Here is a 16,712-nt window from a genome sequence, read left to right as displayed (position 1 = left end):
TTTCCCAGGAGGGGTTGTCTGGACCGAAGGAATGAGTCACGTACTCAGGTTACTTCTTGTGAACCTCCACTGGGTGAGTAGGCGGGACTTCCAAGTTGGAGAGAGGAAGGTAGAGGCAGGAGAAGGTTAAAGGTTTTGGGATGGGGACAGCCGGAGGAAAAGATGTAGCTACTAGTGACTCCTGGTTTTGATGGTGAATCATCGTGGATTCGCCACCAGAGAATTTAGATTTAATATGGTTTATAAGATTAGGATTCTAGTTGTTGTGCCCGGTGATTGAGTTTTACCACTTATTCTGAACTACATTTGTGTGGTGTTTTTCCTTCACACAGCGGCTCAACTGGGTTCAGCGGCAAAGAACCCAGAAGGTTTGCAAGAAGTGCACCCCAGAAGGTCATGGGAATCCTGAAGTGTGGGGCTGGCATGGTAGCGGCTCGCCAGTGGGAGCTTAGCGAACTGGGTGGAGAGATTTTGGAGTTCTCAGTCAGCCTCCTTGGCCCGCCAATGCCTGGCCAGCCAGCCCGCCAGGGTCCGCTCGGTTAGCATGAATTGCATATTTTTTTATTATTTCCCATAACATATTGGTACTATTAAAATCAAGACCAGGTATGGGGAGATGCAAATGAGGAATTCCCGTTGTAAATCCCAGAAGGCCCTTTTTTCAGGCTCCTCAGCGTACCTCTTGTCTCTCCAACTTGCAGCCTGATTAAAAATGTGATTTTCTTCTTGTCCTCAACACCACTGCCAGGAATTACTCTGTACAGAATGCCAGGGATGTTTGATGTGCTTTCCCTAAATTAGCCCATCTAACAAAGTGTCATAGCTTAAAGAAAAAAAAAAAATTAGTCCTCTGAGAAGCACAAGATGTTGTTCATAAGCAGGTAAAAAAAAAAAAAAAAAATGAGTCTGAGAGCTGTAACTAAAATGTTTTTCAGAGTCTAAACTAAAAGCCCCCAGGTGGCACGGCCTCTGTGGAACTCTCTGACTATTCCACCACCATCACTCTGTGTACATTGTCTTCTCCGTGGGGACCACTGGCAGGCAGCGCCTTCAGCAACATGGGTGAAATGCAGTATGGCTGGCAGCTTTCAAAAGGGAAGGAAAAACACGTGCTTTTTCTCTCCTACCCGCTGTCCTTGTATTGAAATTTGAAGTGGATAATGGAGCTGACGGTAATCTCAACTGTACTTCAACAAGGTAACACACTTCACATTTAAGCTCATATAGAGACCGGGAAGGGGGTTTGCCCGTGAGCCGCATTAGGATCGGACTACAGGTGATTTACTCCTGGACGCTGGGATCTGTTGGAAGGAGAAGATAGAGAGTAATATTATATCATAGTGCATATCCTGTTCACATCGGGCCTTCGTAATCAAAGCCAAACCGCAATCTACAGAACCTGTCTTAAATCTGCCACCTCGGATCCAGATTGTAAAATAAAACGACCCAAGAGCACGCTGTCTCTATTTGGCCTTCCCCTGAGAGAGTGCTGCGCAAAGAACTTCCTACTTTTTATGTATTTACATTCAGTCAACAGAAACATAAATTAAATTTAAAAACCTCAGGGTTATGTGGACAGAATAAAGCACATCTGATATGTAGCTAAGTAGTTTTTTTTTTAATTTATTTAGATATTATGGGCCACAGGCTGGGCTGTAGCTACCCCATGTCCCTCCACCGCCCATGACAAAATAGGTTGATAAAATCAATACGTGAAGATAAAATTCTGCAAACCAGCAATCTTACATGCCTCAGTCCTGCTGAGAATAGAGAGTCTTCATGGGACTTCTTACTTGACACATCAAATAAGTCCTGCCAACTGTTTTCATTTTAAATAGTTTCTTCAGAATGTCATCGAAACAGCCGACGCGCACACGGTAATACTGCGTGCAGAAGTCGCCGATCAATCCTAAGCAAACCTTTCTGTCATTGCTGGCAGGCAATTAAGAGCATTAAAGGCCAAACTTCCCCACCAAAAAGAGACGCTTTTCGAGGGCAAGGAAAGTATGGGGTTTAGAGTGCGTCTTCCTATTCCTCCAATAGGCCTATGTGTGCGCAGACTCTGTCCGTCACAGTGAGGGCCAGGAGATCCTTGGAGAGGAACAGAGAGCTTGGCACTCTGGTCGCATGTTACTTCTGTCCTGGGTTTTGAGGCTTTCTTCTTAGTGCTTTGTTGGCTCTGGACACAGCTACCTCTTGCAAGTACTCATCTCAATGAGCTATGACTATTCATTTCCCATACTTAGATATGGCTATAGCTACTGTATAATCCGTTGGCTTGTCTTTGCAGCAGGGCTGTAAACTCCTTTAGAAGACAACTCATCTTATTCTTCCTGCTTCCCAGACATGAGCCCAGCTCTTAGGACCAAGGAACAGCTCTGTGAATGCCTGGTGAATCAATGGTGATATTGCAAACGATAATGTATAACCTGTAAGAATACGAGAGGTGAAAGGAGATGGGAGGGGCAATCCAGTTACGTCTGATTGATGCTGGAGAGGTGAGCATTGGCACAGGTGGATTTAACAGGGGGTGATTTGTAGGATCCCTAGGGAATGACCTCCTACTCTCGTTAGAGCCTTAACTTCCCCCAGTAAATTCATTCATTGACTTATCTAACAAATATCTATTGAGGGCCGATTGTATACTAGGCAGTCATCGCCTAATCCCTAGGTGATGAATATGTATCCCGCAATGATGGCAGGAAACGCGGGATCACTGTAATTTGTAATGGTTTCATTACATATGCCAACACAGTATCAGAGCTGAGCTGTAAATTTAACCTCAAGCTAAGCCACGTGACACTTAAAGTTTTCCATTTACATTCATCTCACCATCCACACAGTGTACTCATTTTCCTGTATGCTCAAGCATTTCCTTTAGGATCCACTTGATAACTCAACCAGATCCCCCCTAAATCGCAGCTCACGCGTGCAACTTTGCCAGTAAGTTTGCTAAGTTCTGAAGCGGCCTCATTTTCCCTAAGAAGGCCCCATCAGACTGAAACCCCTGGGCAAGGCTCTTTGTCTGGATTTGATTCTGCCCCTGAAGGTCTTGTCTCTCTTCAGTGAAAAGTACTTACTTCTAATGTAGTAAGTGGGCAATGGGAACATAACGAAGTTACTTTACACACTCAGTCTAAAAAGGTCGTGCTGAAATGTCCATTCACAAAGGGCATGGAAGCAGCCCTGTGTCTGTTCACTAGGGTCAGAGAACATCGTGATGAGTATTTCTAAAAATGTAAAACTATCCTGAAAGTTTAAAACGAAGGTGCATAGGCAGGTGTCCCTTAAGACAACGTAAGTCCCTTAAGTCCTTCCACGAGCCCCTTTCTAGTCACGTGTAATTCGCTCAGGAGATGGCACATACATTTGTTCTATGCATACTACCGCTGCAACACCATCATTCTTCCAGTGAAGTTTCTGAGCATACTGTCACACATCTGAGGGTGGGTACTTCAACACGTACCCTAAAAGTTGATGGGTAATTGAGTAGTTGTCGACCAAAGTAGTTAGTGATCTTAAGACTTGTTCCGTAAGAGCTGCTTTAAAAAAAAATCAATCCTGTTTTTGTTTACACAAATTAATTCTACCCTATTTAATCCTGTTTGTTTATTTATTTATTTATTTATTTATTTATTTCATCCCTACCCTCCGATCTGAAATATAAGTACTGCCGTCATTTCCGGAATGTATCATGATATTTTCTGCCATTGCTTAACCCAGATGATACACTCCATAAATCTTCATAAATCAATCCCTCCTTCCATTAATCATTTCCATTATTTTCCCCTGGATTCCTTCCAAGACTGTCAGCATCACTTGTTTATTTGGGTGCTGAAACTGGGATACAGTTGTCTCCGGGTGATTTCAAACACACTCGTATATGAGGGAGCACAGCCCCCTTCCTCTCGAGGCTCATGCTCCACCATGACCGATGCCAACCTCGTTCTTTTGCACATTTACATTCGTCTAAAACTCCCTACCATCTTCACACACACACACACACACACACACACACATAGCTCTCTTCTCTAGAGATCGCATCTGGTGTGATTTTGCCAGATATTTGTTTTTATCTTCCAGAAAGCAATTTCGTGTTCTTCCATCCCAGATTTCTGATTTGTTTTCAGTCTTTGTGAACCACACTGCTGTTCATATCCTGGCCATTTATCAAAGCTTGTAACACCTCCGGATCCGGTCTTCCCCGCAACTGTCATGAGCATTTGCTCATTCTCTCTTTCAGATGATTAATAAATTCATAAAGCGTGAACCACAGAGCCTGCTAGGAGGCAGGCTGTCAGAGCAGCACAGAGTGTCGCCTGCTATGAGGCAGGCTGTCAGAGCGGCACACTGTGTCCCTTTCTTACCTCTTTGCAGGCATGGTTTAGCTTCCTTCAGTTTGGGAGGCTGTGGTATTACCAGGGTTACTTGGAAATGAAGCATCCAGGAAAATCACACGGAATGCCAAATCAAATGTTTTGCCCAAGACTGAATGGAATGCAAATGTCCTACTACTCCTGTTGTATGTTCCTCTCTTCTTCATAGATAAGCCTCAGCAGAATGTAACCCTGCTTCATGGAGTAGTGTGGGTTGTAAGTTTCTTTTTATATTTTATGTTAGTGGACAGTCTAGCATCCTTTCCTCAGAAGACTTTAATCTTGATGTGGGTACATTTGGCAGTGTGAAATGAATCATAAGATATATAACGCATTATGCATAGACTGTTTAAACTCATTCTACAGTGGGCACATGTAGTACATGCGCTGGCGACGTCTACAGGAGTTAACAGTGCCACAGCGGCATGATCTAGGAGTACTTTGGAGACAAACCTCTGGGAAAGTTTGTGAAACATCCAGATTAGGTTAATTAGGGGTGGGAAGACCCACCTTAATTGTGGGCAGCACCATTTGGTGGGCTGGGGTCCTGGACTGAATAGAAGGGAGAATTTATGCTGTGTCCCAGCATTCATTGCTCTCTGCCTTCTGATTACAAGTACAATGTGACCCGCTGCCCCAGGGGTCGTGCTGCCTCTGCTCCCTGACCAGGGTGAACTGTGCTGTCAAACAGTAATGGAAAATGAACCCTTCCTTAAGTTTCTTCTTGTTACAGCAAGAAGAGAAGTAAGTAACATAGTGTCAATGGTTTTACGTGAGAATCTCCCAGGACTGGCACATCTCTGGAGCTGCCAGGGTGGGTAACTTTGTAGCTATCCTTGTTCCAGTCCTACTGATTCAACTCCCAGGAGTTATTTATGGCCTTTCCACCCCACCCCACCCCCACATTCGTTTAATGTAAGCAATTTGGTAAAGAAAGAAAGCTTTGAAACAGACCATCAGCCATCATCCCCACCCCACCCCCCAGCCCCCACCCGGCATCAGACCAAGTCCCCACCGTCCAGAGACCCCGTGCACACTGCATCACCACACTTGTGGCGCCTCATCCCAGTCATCCTGGGAGTATGCACCTGGGTCAAGTGCTGTTAAGTTTATAACCGAAGAACAGGTGGCATAATTGATACAAATGTAAAACATTAGTGTAGTGTTTTAAAAATAGAACATAGCTATTTCTCTTGAGTCTTAAAAAGAAATGTGCGCTATGCGAACAAAATTTTATCCTTCCTTAAGCAAAAATAATGAAAATGGCAGAATTCCTAACATCTAAACACTCTGTATCTATTTTGTTCTTTTCAAAACAAATATATACGTTGAGTGTGCATTTCGTGATCATGTGTGTGTGCATGTGTGTGTGTGTGCGCACACACACACACACGCTTGTGCGAGCATGTGTGAATGTTGGTATGTGACATGTATGTGGAGGTCAGAGAACAACTGTGAGGAGTGTGTTGTCACCTCCCCCTTTGCTGAGGTAAGATCTCTGTTGCTTCTGCTTTCACACTCCAGGCTGGACATCCCAGGAGATTGGGGTAATTCTCGAGTCTCGGCTTGCCTTCTGTGGGGCTTTGCCACCACATGCAGCCATTTATGTAGGCTCTGGGGACCCTCAGGCTTCTGTGGTTAGCTTTTTATCATATTCACATCCCCATAGCCGCCAGTCTCTGTTCTCCTAAGCCTCCTCCTGTTTGTGCTTTTCGCTTCGTGTCTGCCACTGAAGGGTTCTCACTTCTTGACAGGTTTGCACATTATTTTAGTTATTCCTAGGAAGTGTTCCAACATGGTAATACAGGGCGATCATACCCGTTAGGAAGACAGGCAAGGACCAAGACCTAATGAAAAGGACAGCTCTGAGCTGGTGAAGTAGACATTGTTACAAAGTCTCTCCATTTACATGTGCATGCATGTGTGGGGCTGGGAGGTGAGCCCACACTCAGAGCCCAGCACTGCTTTACAAACTGTTTTCAACCTGCTTTTTGGTTGATTTGAAAGCTTAATATATTCAAGTGGAACAGAGAAGTGCCTTGCCCAGGTGATAATTCTGACAGGTGTCAACAAGGACTCCAGAGAATCTAAAACTTCTAGAAGCTGTGTATGGCTTCTAGAAGCTTCTATGGCTCTGTGTACTCAGAGGATTCTGTAATGCTCTTGTTACATAGCACTGTCTTGCTGGGGCCTCCGGTTCATAATGATGACCTCTCCATTGTGTCTCTGCCGTTTTCCTGGTCAAGTGGGAAGCATATCATGTATTTTAGATGGGTCTCCTTCTAAAAGTATGGCTATAGTAGCTAAAAAGCCAAGCAAACATATTTATGAATGACCATGACTTCTTGTGCCCTCTCTGGTAGAAATACTCAATGTCCACTCTCTGTTGGGGATGAAGCCAGCATGCAAGGCAAGCAGGCACTCCCACTGGGCTACAGTTCTCTGTCTCTGTCTATCTCTCTGTCTTTTTATCTCTCTGTCTCTCTCTCCATCTCTCAGTCTCCTTATCTCTCTGTCTCTCTGTCTCTGTCTCTCTCTGTGTCTATCTGACTGCCCCCGCCCCCCACCTCCGAGCTCCTGCTTCCTTAAGTTACCCAGGCTAGCACTGAACTCCCTTTGTAACCCAGACAAGCTTTAAATTTACAGCTTTCCTGTCTCAGGCCCCTGGGTCAAGGTGCACCATCAGATGCAACCAACACTGAATCTACTGAGCAAATAAATCGCTTAGTAAAAGAGACCAATTTTGATCAACTTGCTTGTGTTATAGCTTAGTTACCTGAGCACACAAAACAAGAGTTTATATTCCTGGAGTTTTAGAGCAAAAGGAACCTCGGAGATCCTATTAATTTGATCGATTCATTCTTAAAAGTGTTGGCTCTATGCTGGAACACTGCCTCAAAGGTCATACGGCATTTTTCCCTACAAACTGTACAAAAACGTAAACGTATGCTACATATAAGTGAAGCTTCCAAAATAGCATCCGGGTGCCCAGCTATTCTCTCAGCAAATAGACACTGGCACTGTCTCTCTTCCTAAAAACATGCTGTAAACACACATACACACAAGTTTTCTAAAATATTAGCAACAGGAAGGTCACTTTGTAACACCTCTTAGACTTACAAAAATATACTTCAAGGCAATAAATCTGCAAGCCCTGAGAGTTTTCATAGATAGTTAACACTAGAATTCAGCTCCCTTCTAATAAAACTAAAGGCTACTACCAATGAATCATTTATAAATCAATATACATGAGGAGGCTCACCTTAGGCTACACAGAGGCCTTTTTCAATTTGAGGAAGGCAGCAACCTCCAGAAAAGTGTGTCAAAAAATGCATTTCCTATAAGGCTATCCTGAATGCATGATCTTTCTATATTTTTAAGGTGACATGTGAGAAGCCTGACACTGTCCCAGGACTCAGAAGATGGAGGCAGAAAGATCATCGTCAGGCTGGGACAACGTAAAAGAGGAAGTATGAGAAGAAGAGACTGACACATTTATACCCTTAATATTCTAATTATTAAAAGTTATCATCTATTAAATATTATTAAAGAACCCAGGATGGGATACATTGATTATGGTATATTTTAGAAAACTTCAGGTCTCAAGTGAAAAAATGGTTTCAAGATCAATTTAATCAATTACAGTATGTGTGGATTTTTTTAAAAATGAAATTAAAATAGAAAATGTCAGAATGCATTCCATTTAGTAAAGGCAAAAAAAAAAAAAAAAACAGTTTCATAAATTTCAATGCATGTGTCCATGTGTGTATACATGGGGCTGCGAAATGCATCTCTTGCTGCGTGGATCATGGATAGACACAGAATTAGAAGTTACTCCGCTAATCTAGCCTTTGTTTCCTAAGGAGGCAGAACCCTGTCTAAATGTTCTCAAAACAGGAGAGATGTCTGTGTGTTCCTTGCTGTCTTAAGAACACATTCCTCCCAAAGATTCGTCTTCACTTCAGCTCATTACGGGAAGTGCGATGTCACATTCTCTTTTTGTCTTATTACCGGAAGATAGGTTTAACTCCAAACTTACTCTTTTTTTTTTTTTTTTCAACATGGCTTTGCCTTGCTACTGACTGCAACCCAGTAGAAATCCATCTTAGTCATTAGGCATCCTTATTATTTCAATTATAAGAGTGCAGCCACAGCAGGGAAGCTTGGCAGCAGCTGGAAATAGCTCCTGCTTCCAGCGCTTTCCTTTCCCCCTCGGAATGAGTGAAGTGGGAGCCTGCTGACCCAGCCCCCATCCCGGAGGCAAGTCCAAAGGACCAGTGTTGTACCCACCATCTAAAGAGGACTGTGTCTCTCTTTGCCGAGGCTCTCCCTCTATCTGTGAATCTGAGCACAGAAATGGGAGTTGGGGAGGGAAGGCACAGGAGAACGCCCAGAGAATGCAGGGGAGCGGGGTGAGGGGCAAGCTGCAGGAGCTCAGAGTTAAACGTAGGAAGTCCTCCAAGCTCCCCACCCCCCAGCTCTTTGGGATTTCGTTTCTTAGTTGAGGGTCTGTCCTGGCAATTTAGTGTTAAGTGTGAACCACTGCTGTGCCTGATAGCACTTAGTGTCCCCCAGCCTATGAGCATGTGAGGTGAGCAGCCGGCAACACTAACAAGAGGACATGTTTCCTTATCCTGCAGATGGTTATGCAGACATGGTCACAGAAAGGTTAAATTGCGCCCAGTGTCACACATGTAGGAAGTTGTCCTTAATATCATGCAATACAGCTTGGTTTGGAAAAAAATATTTGGGGGTATCTTTTATCTGGTAAGGTCATCTGCTGCCAAGCCTTTACCAGTGAGGCAGAAGAGAGAGAGCTGATGACTGACATGGTCTTCTGACCTCCTTACATCATAAGCAAAATGGATTTATTATTATTATTATTATTATTATTATTATTATTATTTATATGTAAGTACACTGTAGCTGTCTTCAGACACACCAGAAGAGGGCATATGATCTTGTTACAAATGGTTGTGAGCCACCATGTGGTTGCTGGGATTTGAACTCATGACCTCCGGTGCTCTTAACCGCCGAGCCATCTCTCCAGCCCAGCAAAATGGAATTTTAAAAAGTTTAATCATTTATCCTATTCCCAGTCTACCTAACTACCGATATTTCCTCTAGCTAGATCAAATACACTAAGTAACAGAGCACTGAATGGTCAGAGTCCATGATAAGCAAAAGTGAGCTACATCTACACTGATTCAACCAATCCCCAAAGTGACACTTAATGTCGGCATAGCCTAAGGATGATATCAAGTGTCATTTCTGTTAGGCACCTCATAGTTACGCCCAAAAGACTCTGTGACTGGAGCATCATCAGGCTTCTCAAACAGAACCAAGAGTGGTTAGGGATAAAGTAGCCATGCGCCACCATTAAAATGATGCTCACAGACTGCAGGGTCAAAGCTGGACGCTATGGATACCTGTTCAAGGTGGGCAACGCCCTCCGCCCCTGCCCTCCCGCAGAGCCGGTCTACAGGGGCTCTAGGAGTATTTCTGATTTTTTTCAGTTGTTCTCGGGGAGACAGGACTCCTCAGAGGGGAACCAGACAGTGGCAAAGCAAACCTTTGGCCTGTGTCAAAGAGGCTCTTGACTCAGATTCATTGACTTTCTCAAAAATATGTAAAGAAAGAAAAAGATGAAATACCACGGTCACAGTGGCAAGTAGCTAAAACGTAAAAGATTGACGAAAACATACATAAGGATGTAGAAAGATCGTGTGACGCCCCAAATTAACCTGGAAGCCCCACCTGCCCAGGGACCAGGTAACTTCCTGGAATGCTGGGAGTTGTAGTTCTCACAAAGTAACAAAGCCTCATGGGAAAAGTACGGTGGTCTATAGGTTTGTCATTATAAATCCGTGCCACTCATGCCTCGGGGCCATTCCAGCTGGGAAATTTCGGGGATTGATCCTTACCAAACTACGTGTTTTGGTCAGTATTTAATATTTAATAAAGTTTGCTTTACATTTGGCCCAAAATGATGGAATTGCTCTTTCTTCGGGAAATCTCGGGACTAACAACTGGATTCTGTATACATTTTTGCAGGGGAGGAACAGTAACACAGACGATCTGGAAAACAGCTAGCAGTCACTCAAAGAGCTAAACCCATTCTACCCCTAGATGTATATAAAGAAAGCCAACAAGCATATCCACGCAGACATGTAAGTAAATGTGTGTTTACAGCCTCATCCGTCGTGGCCCCAAACTAGAGAGATTGCAGGTACCCACTGATTGTTTAGTAATAAGTATGGCACATCCAAACAGGGCTACGCATCAGGCGTAAAATACTGGAACAATGATATGTACTGCGAGATGGCTTGAAGATGGGAAAGAAACCCCGATTGAGACATCAAAAACAGGGCAAATCCGTTGACGTGGAAGCGGTGGTTTCTAGGGCTGGTGGTGAAAGGAAGAGGGGAAAGAAACCTGCTAACATTCTGAAACCAGCGGAAATATTCGCACAGCTCTGATTCTACTAAAAACCCCTGACTTGTGAGTTTTAAATGTGTAACTTTTACCAGCCATGGTGAGATAAATCTGTCCCTTAGGGTTAGGGTTGGGATCCCAGCCCTTGGAGCCTGAGGTGGGAAGATCTGGAGTTGGGAGCTGTCCTGGGCTAACAAAAGAGAACTTGTCTCAAAACAAAACAACAACAACAAACCAAAAACACCCCAACAAACAAAAAACAAAACAAAGCAAGCCCAGAAGCCTGTGTGGGGAGGGGAAAGGACTCTACAGTATATGGATTAAATCCCGCTAAAGGCACTGTCTTCCCTACTTCCCTGGTGTTCTTCTCCCTACTAATCTTTCTTTGATTCTTGGAGTTAGCAAAGCACTTAGTAGATATCCACTGAGAATAATATTATCTGGCTTGGGGGAGATGTATAGAGAAAACCATGAAAATCATTTAAATGATAGGAAAACCTTCCTTCTCGTTTAACAAGACATCCGACTTACAGACATGAGACTTAAACTCTCTATTTCTTACATTCCTTTGGTCCTGTCCTCATTCGAGGTACTGGCTGAGGCAGTTCGTGGGACAGAAACGTTCCGGGGGGTGACAGATAGGGGTGAGATTGGAGGTGGCAGATTGTCTCTGATACATCAAACAATTAAGAGGCAAGTCATACCTTGGAACCATGGAATAGAAATCTATCTAGGGCCAACAAGAAGGCTCAGTGGGTAAAGATGCCTGATAACCTAAATTCAGTCCCCAGGACCCACAAGATGGAAAAAGATACTCCTAGAAGTTCTCCTCTGGCCTCCACATGGTGTACTGTGGCATGCACCTGCCTTCTTAAAAGTAAATAAATGCATTTTAAAATACAATTTAAAAAAATCTAAAATACCTGTTCAGATTTTAGGACCCCCTCTGATCGAGTAACCATAGCTGGCATTGTTAAACCACACAACAGCAGGTATGGTCAAGCTCCAGGAGCAGCTTCTCTCGACAGCTCTGGATTTCTAAGCTGGACATCCCCTGAGATACATGGGGTGCCTAGAAAAGAGAAGGCTTGTTCTAATCGACTATAGACTACACTTTATAAACTATAGTCATATAGACTGTTTACTCTGGGTACTGTTGCATTCTATATACTAGAGATAATTTATTTATTTGAATTTATTTATTTATTTGTCCGTTTAGAAAACCTGGAAGGAACTCCCCTAAGGAGCAATGTGCACTCTCTCCTATTGCTGGTATTTCATTGGTTGTACCTGAGTGAGGTGGCATTTGAGAGTAAGCAGCTGATGCTCTGTAACGCATCCTCTAAGCAGCCCCTCATTGTACCATGCTAACAGCCAGCCCTGCGTGCTGCAAATGTCCCGCAAGACACATAGCTGACCAAGGTGTCCTTTCTAGGAGGGAGATTTCACTTCCATGCCATCTGCTGAAAAACAAGTGCTGACATTTTTGATGGAAAATTCTACACTGTAGTGCCAGAAAGACTGAGTCTTTCACTGCTCAATGGCCATGGAGGTGTGGAGCGTTCCATGGGGACACCTCAGACATACCTTGGAAACCAGAACTGCCTGGAAGTATCTGCCTTCAGAGAGTTCAGAAATTGAGATGTTTGGGAATATATAGATGTCACTATGGAAAAAACACACACACACTTTTCACGCCAAGTATGAAGCAAGTAGCATTTCTTCTCAATTCCTGCATGAAGGGAAATTTAAAAGGCTTTTCGCAGAACAGCTCAAACCCACTGTGTGCAGCACACATGTAAGCAATAATTTCTCCATTTACCAGAAATGTGCGTATGGGTGGAGTCAAGAGTCAGCACGAGCATTAACTCTAAACTCACTGTGTGGTTCGTTAAATTCACAATCTTGTCTGTACCATCTTACGCATGCAAGGTAAAGAGGCTCTGGGCCTCATTGTACGGGTGTGTCTTACAAGCAGTCTACCAGGTCGCTCTTGTAGATGAGAGCATTTGTAGCTGGGTTTGTGTTTGCCTTTCTCCTTTGATAGCAGGCAGAGTGCCGTCCAATATCAGAAATACACTAGCCTGCATGGGCGAAGGCTATAGGTTGCCACTAGCTCAACTTCTCCATGAGTTTTGTAGGTGTTGTCTGTTGCAAGAAATCCTAAACAACAAAAAACGACAACAAAATCAACTCTCCTCGGGGCAGGACCACGCTCCCGCGCTCCTGCCGCCACCATCAACTCTTTCCAGCTTGCCCCCGCAGCATCTGGCTCGCTTGTCCCGGGAGCCCTCAGTTCTTTCTCAGCCATCTACCCATGTAGTCAGTGATCTCACATTCCAGTAACTAAATGGGGCCGCCATCCTCAGGGTTGCATAAAGCTTAATTAACCAATCAGATTTATGTATCAACACTATCGCAATTTACAAGATGCCAAGGCAATGATTTCAGAGCCAGTTGATAATGATAAAAGGTTTATCCCAACTAATCTAACCCTACCATACCACAACGACTTGTGGCTGGTAAACACCACGTGGGTTCACGTCCACAGCCATCTTCCCTCTCCTCCTACCCTGAGACGTTTCCTGTCTCTGCAACTCTTAGCTCCGCCTCCGTTTTCCCTGTCCAATCACAGACCTCCTCTGCATTAATGTAATTGGACAGGGAAAATCCTACAAAAGTTGTCTTCAGCAATAGGCCCTTACAATTAGTTTTTAGAGAGTCACAGATAGCATTGACTAGAGCCCAGGTTGTTTGGGGGCGGGGCGGGGGGAGGCTCCAGGGGGCTTCTTTATCCAACAAGTCAATTAGATGTATCCCATTCCCACTACTGGAAGCTTCCTTTGACGGTGAGAGACGTCCAGGTGGGGCTCTGTCTCCCCCATTATCTGTCCATCTCACTCAGCTTGCTTTCACTTATGTATATAATATAGGAGGCTTCTACTGTATAAGGTTTACATAGGAGCCCTCAAATGACCCTTGGAAGCTGTCCCTCCCCATGTCCCTCTCTTGCCTTCTTCTTCCCTCCCTATTCAATCCTTACATTCCAGCCCCCCACCCCCACCTATCCATAACTATAATGACCTTTTTAGAGAGACAGGAGGTGATTTCTATTTTCAGATCAGCCCTCAGAGGGCTGGAGAGATGGCTCAGAGGTTAAGAGCACTGACTGCTCCTCTGAAGGTCCTGAGTTCAAATCCCAACATGGTGGCTCACAACCATCCCTAATGAGATCTGATGCCCTCTTCTGGGGTGTCTGAAGACAGCTACAGTGTACTTACATATAATAAATAAATAAATAAATCTAAAAAATTAAATAAATAAAATAAAATAAATTCTAAAAAAAAAATACTTGATAGAAGGCTTGTGGTTACCTTGCATGTCCCAACCCAGATGCGATGGTCTCTGGGCTGCACATGGCTCTCTCTTCCGTTTTTTGTACAATATTTATACTTCCATGTGCCCAGGACAAAGAGTAAGCTCAAAACATATTGCTGAATGGTCGGGTTGAGAGAATGGCTAGAACAAAGAAACACGTGAGTGGAATCCAGCTGCTAACTGAACCTGGCCTTAGGAATAGGGAGAGTTAGCTCATGTGAACTGCTTTAAAGTGCTTATGAAAGTTTGAGAGTAGAGTGAAGGGGTTTGCTGACCGAGCTAAAGCTGAGGTTTTCCAGCCGTGTATCAGAAACCTTCATTGCGGTGGCAACCTGGTGAGATGTCTACGGCTCTTGTTTTCGTGAAGTTTCATTTGCTGGGTGCACGGTGCATTATAGATTGTGTGCACCTTGTGCCGCTCCTCCTGATCTCCATGAGTGGCAAAGACTGACCGCATTTCTCAGGTAAAGCTTCAGCAGCTTCAGAGGGTGGAACACCAATACCTCCACTAGGCTCACACAGGGGCGAGGCATTGAGAGGGGAAAGTTTCTAATTCAGTGTCTTTGTGCTAGGCCGCTCCATCTTTAGGGGACACGTACTCCTAATAAATTTCCTTTCAGGGGCAGATACAAACATAGTTCTTGGTAGAAATGACAGACTGTGATGGTTTGTATATGTTCTGCCCAGGGAGTGGCACTATTAGGAGGTGTGGCCCTCTTTTTTTTTTTTTTTTTTTTTTTGGTTTGTCGAGACACAGTTTCTCTGTATAGCCCTGGCTGTACTGGACCTCACTTTGTAGACCAGGCTGGCCTCGATCTAAGAAATCCGCCTGCCTCTGCCTGCCCAGTGCTGGGATTAAAGGCGTGTGCCACCACGCCCAGCCAGGTGTAGCCTTCTTGGAGTAGGTGTGGCCTTGTTGGAGTAGGTGTGTCACTGTGGGTGTGGGCTTTAAGACCCTCATCCTAGCTGCCTAGAAACCAGGATTCTGCTAGCAGCCTTCAGATGAAGATGTAGAACTCTCAGCAGCTCCTGCACCATGCCTGCCTGGACACTGCCATGCTCCTGCCTTGATGATAATGGACTGAACCTCTGAACCTGTAATCCAGGCCCAATTAAATGTTGTCCTTATAAGAGTTGCCTTGATCATGATGTCTGTTCATAGCAGTAAAACCCTAACTAAGACACATACTTAGAAATTCTCAAATGTATTTATTAAAACTTGAACTTCAGGATTGGAGTAACAAATAGGACAGATCAGGCAACAGAGCTTGGTGATTTCAAATTCACGACACTCACATAAAACCCAGAAATGGCCACACGGACAAAGGTCACACAGGCAGATCTCAAGAGGTCACTGGCCACCCAGCCCTAGCTGATAACCAAAAGCTTCCAATTCAGTAAGAGACCCAGCCTCAAGGCTTAGGCAAAGATGGATAGAGGAAGACATCATCTCCTTCAGCCTCTGCAAGGGTATACATGCTCCAACCCCAAGTTCATACAACATACATCATGCAGAGAGAAAGAAAGAGAAAGGCTGGGGGTGGGGCAGCAGGGAGGAAAGAGGGACTCAACCCTCAACTGTAATGAGTGAATTCAGGGTGAAAACAGAGTGATGTGCTGTCCTAGTCAACGTGGTCTTTTCCCCGTGTATTTAATTGATCACATACGTATGGGTCTCCTCTGTACTCTTATGATTGTTATTAAAAGTATCCCAAGTTTCACACTTTCAATCATGTGCTCTCAGAATACTCAGTGTTGCCAACATTTCATCATAAAAATACATTTGACTTCCTTTGTAACCATGCTTTGCCTGACCTAAAGTTGAAAGACAGTCTAAGAGATACCTAGTATTAGTATTTTTTTTTTACTAGCAATGAGCCTTAACAAAAGCTAGTGTTTGTACCATCAGCAGACCCCTCAAAATGACACAGGATTGGTGTGGGCAATTATCACTGTTCCATGAAACTATTCCGGATCCATCCAAGACTGAGCATAGGCAAATTCCAGGTGCTACAAGGCAAGGTGTGGTGTCCAACTCCACCTGCAGTCACTGAGATCAAATGCCAATAGAAGAGGAAAGAGCCCAGCCATATGCTCTGTAGATCATTAGCCAGGCCCCAGAAGACAGGGTAGCATCCAGAAGACAAATAAGACCCTGGCAAAACTCTGAAACCACTGTTCCTTGGGAGGCAAATGCTGCCTGCCAGCTTGCCTGGTGAGTGAGTGAGTCCTTAGCAGATGGCTAGTTTACCCGTCATCTTAGTTCATCCTCGCACCTAACCTACAACAAAGAGAATTCTCCATTTCTAAAGCAGATCTGCATGATTGTTTAACTCCTGATGAACACATGAAGCTTCCTCGTTAGTGGGGGACATTACGGGGGTAAGGACAGGGGCTTCTCTTCGCAGCCAGTGTGACTTTTATCCCATGTGAGAGCACCAAAACTTTCTAACTTCTTTAAGGGGAAAAAACAAAAACAAAAACAAAAACAAAACCCTCCTTTTCTTTCTGTGAGGAATCCTA

At 44.2% G+C, this 16,712-nt stretch overlaps 2 long non-coding RNA genes across 2 annotated transcripts; both read left to right on the top strand.

Annotated features, from left to right (window-relative positions):
* The first annotated feature begins 1,071 nt into the window (after nt 1–1,071).
* LOC147000713 (uncharacterized) lies at nt 1,072–7,847 on the top strand. The gene is made up of 3 exons (XR_015045654.1): nt 1,072–1,197; nt 2,345–2,498; nt 7,758–7,847. It is a non-coding gene; the product is annotated as an uncharacterized LOC147000713 (long non-coding RNA).
* Nucleotides 7,848–10,202: 2,355 nt separating this feature from the next.
* Nucleotides 10,203–13,554, top strand: LOC115029390 (uncharacterized). The gene is made up of 3 exons (XR_015045581.1): nt 10,203–10,316; nt 10,431–10,546; nt 12,031–13,554. It is a non-coding gene; the product is annotated as an uncharacterized LOC115029390 (long non-coding RNA).
* Nucleotides 13,555–16,712: the final 3,158 nt, after the last annotated feature.

This window comes from Mus caroli, unplaced genomic scaffold (genome assembly GCF_978045245.1).
Source record: "Mus caroli unplaced genomic scaffold, Mus_caroli_1 scaffold_16, whole genome shotgun sequence".
Taxonomy (NCBI): domain Eukaryota; kingdom Metazoa; phylum Chordata; class Mammalia; order Rodentia; family Muridae; genus Mus; species Mus caroli.
The sequence above is the reverse complement of the archived record's forward strand: the minus strand, read 5'-3'. Positions and strand labels throughout refer to the sequence as shown.